Below are 3,598 nucleotides of genomic sequence, written 5' to 3' on the forward strand. Positions count from 1 at the left end.
TGAGTCTGAGTGAACTCCGGGAGTTGGTGATGGACAGAGAGACCTGGCATGCTGCGATTCATGGGGTCACAAAGAGTTGGACATGACTGAGCTACTGAACTGAACTGAACTGATTAAGGTGAGCAGTCTAGGAGGAACTAGAATGCTGGGCAGGAAAGTTTAAACCTAGAGCTATTTGAAACAGGAAACTGTTCATATATTCTCCTTCAATGACTATTAAGCACCTGCTCAGTGCCAGACAGGATGTTACCTGCTGGGGATCCAGCAGAGAACAGAATAAAGTTTTTCCTTGTCAAGCTTATATTCTGGTAGGGCAAGTGTAGGAAGATCAATCCATCCCGATTTGCCTGGGACTGTCTGGGTTTAACACTGAAGGTGCCTTGGCCCAGGAACTCCCTGGGCAAAGCACAATGGTTGGTTTCCTGGGATGTGGAGTATGCAGACACATACGTGTTTTACAGTAGTGAGTGACTGAGTGAGTGAAGTCACTCAGTTGTGTTCAGCTCTTTGTGACCCCATGGACTGTAGCTTACCAGGCTTCTCCATCCATGGGATTCTCCAGGCAAGAATACTGGAGTGGGTTACCATTTCCTTCTCCAGGGGATCTTCCTGACCCAGGGATCAAACCTGGGTCTCCTGCATTGGAGGCAGACGCTTTAACCTCTGAGCCACCAGGGAAGCCTAGTACTAGAGGCCATAAAAGGATTCCCTGGTGGCTCAGACAGTAGAGTCAGCCGGCAGTGCGGGAGACCCAGGTTCAATCCCTGGGTCAGGAAGATCCCCTGGAGAAGGAAATGGCAACTCACTCCAGTATTCTTGCCTGGAAAATCCCATGGATGGAGGAGCTTGGCAGGCTACAGTCCATGGAGTCAAAAAGAGTCAGACACGACTGAGCAACTTCACTCTCAGTTTTCAGGAGCCATAAAGAAACATAAATCAGGGTAAGAGGCTGGGGATAAAGAAAAATGGTTTTTTTAGAGATGGTAGTCAGGGAGGATCTCTGAGAATGTGATAAATGAGCAGCAATCTGAATAAAATGAGAGCGGGTCCATGTAAATATCTCAGGGTGGGTTGGTGAGAGTTGATTATTTCTAACAAAGAGAGGTACCATGTAAAGGCCCTGAGGTGGCAACATGTGTCGCATAGATGAAGAAAGAACAGCCTTGACAGGCTGAGAGGAGGAGTCAGAAGCAGAGAAGGTCCCAAGAGAGTGAGCCTTGTCAGGGAACCCTGGATGATACTGAGTGTCATGGGAGGTCCTGGAGGGCTGAGAAGAGAGACACAACCTAATCCCTCAGAATGTGGGGAAAATAAGAGTGGAAACAGGAAGACCATTTAGGAAGCAGTGTTATTTGAAAGTCTTGAAGAGTTCCTTCTCAAAATGTTTGATCAGAGAGAGAGAAGTATACAATGCCTTTCAAGTAGATGGGCCTGGGCAGGATTGGGCTGAGCGGGGACTGGGAGTGGAGAGGAGGAAACATCTAGCATTGCCTTGGTGATGAGATTAACAAGTTGGTGGTGCAGGATAGTACAGGGGGATGAAGGAGAGTGATGAATCAAACATGATTCCAAGCTAGTCTTTCACACACTTGTTTTCCTAGTTTGAATTTCTCCCTCAATTGTCCTGATCCAAACTCCAGGGATCATGAAGTTTTCTCCTGGAATGAGGAGGGTTCCTTGATAGCAAGAGCAGACATTTGGGGGTTTTACAGTCCGGGACTCACACCATGTCTCCACCGTGGACAGGCCATACCACTCAGGTAGCTCACCTAAACCCTGGGGCTCTCAGTGCCCTTGACAGTGAAATAGGAATGCTGACACCTTCCTGGCAGAGCTGGGAGCACTGAATGAGGTAACACTCAGAGAGAACCTAGTTTCAGAACAATGCTGAGCCTGCAGTCTGGGCTCATTCTCTCCCTCTGTTTGTACCCTTGGAGTTCAGGCCATGTCCCTACACATTTTCAGAAGGGATCAGTACCATATATGTCATTTGGTGCTTTTTGGCCCCTTTCCCTACCCGCCAGCCTATATATTTCATTAACACACTTCTGTGATTTGGTGGAGTCCACAACTCTGGACAGTTGGTTCTTTTCTTTCCTCTGCCTCTGTTCAGATGTGCCTTTCCTTTCACTGGGATAGTTACAGAAACCTCCCAGCCAGTCTCCCCATCCTCCAACCTATGCTCTCACATCCTTCAGGCCACAACATCTCCAGGATAAAAATCTAAACACCTGAGCTGGTCTTGCGCTGTCCATGTTGCCTCTGCTGACTTTTCCATAAACTTTCCTCCCTGACCTGCCCCCACCTTTGGCCACACTCTCCATCCTCCACCCCTGCCAGGCCCACAGTCTTAGTCCTCATGCTTCCACGGCACTTCGTACCTACTGATACTTGCCTCCCATTATTTCTGTATGAAAATACCAAGGTATTTGATGCAGGAGTTCAGAGCTCAGTTTCTGGAGCCACCCAACCTCCATCCTCATCCCAGCCCTGTTACTTAACAGCTGGGCCTAATGATTAGAGATTAATTAAATAAAGGATGATACTTCCCTAAACTAGAATGCCATGACCTTGAGCAAGTTACTTCATCATTGTGCTTCAGGACAATAATAATATCCACTTCACAGGGTTGTCATGAATATTGAGAGTTAATATATCTGAAAATTATTACATCTGTCTCCCTGAATTTGAGCTCCTTAAAGGATGAGACTAGGGATTTAGTCTTAAAGATTTTCTTAAATCTTCTATCTCCTCCAAATAGTTACTTCAACATTTGTTGAACAGAGATATAAGTAAATCATTTTTTTAAAGACCTTGTTTCCTCTTTTATTTAATTTTTTCCTCATTGAAAGATTTGGACTGTGCCCAAGCTTTTATTAATAAAATACTATTATTAATATTTTTGAAAACTTTAAATTTTAATTTCTATTATCAGTAAAAATGAGAAATAATTTTACAGCTCTTTTATACATATTCACAGGTTGCTCTTCATTAAATTTTGTCTTGTGACAATTTAAATGCCCAACTCTAGGAAACTCATTAAACAATGATATTTTTGAGTAGCAAAATATTATGTACCCAATAAATACCTTACTTTTCCATAGTATAGTTGTTACTGGGCTTTACTTATTACATTTATAATAAAGTGTGCAAACTTTGGGTTCATTTTTCGTAATTACTTACAGAATATAGGTGTGTATTGACCATACGTATTTGGATCTATATTTTGTATGAATTTCTATCAATATATTTTGGATGGGAAGATCCTATTTAGTCTATATATGAGGTGAGGTGAAGCTTAGTCGTGTCCAACTCTTTGCGACCCCGTGGACTGTAACCTACTAGGCTTCTCCGTCCATGGGATTCTTCAGGCAAGAATACTGGAGTGGATTGCCATTTCCTTCTCCAGGGGATCTTCCGGACCCGGGATCGAACCCGGGTCTCCCGCATTGGAGGCAGATGCTTTAACCAGGGAAGCCCAGTCTCATTCATAAAAAGACTAAGGACCAGGACATTAAAATTCTTCTAAGCTACAACAGTCTCCTATTTTACTCAAAGGATACCTTTGGTAGAGAGAAAATAGATGAGCTTAAATAAA

At 43.9% G+C, this 3,598-nt stretch overlaps 1 non-coding gene across 1 annotated transcript; it reads right to left on the bottom strand.

Annotated features, from left to right (window-relative positions):
- Positions 1 to 605: 605 nt before the first annotated feature.
- On the bottom strand, positions 606 to 678 carry TRNAW-CCA (transfer RNA tryptophan (anticodon CCA)). Its single transcript has one exon. It is a non-coding gene; the product is annotated as a tRNA-Trp (tRNA).
- Positions 679 to 3,598: the final 2,920 nt, after the last annotated feature.

The sequence above is a fragment of the Budorcas taxicolor genome, chromosome 11 (genome assembly GCF_023091745.1).
Source record: "Budorcas taxicolor isolate Tak-1 chromosome 11, Takin1.1, whole genome shotgun sequence".
NCBI classification, from domain to species: domain Eukaryota; kingdom Metazoa; phylum Chordata; class Mammalia; order Artiodactyla; family Bovidae; genus Budorcas; species Budorcas taxicolor.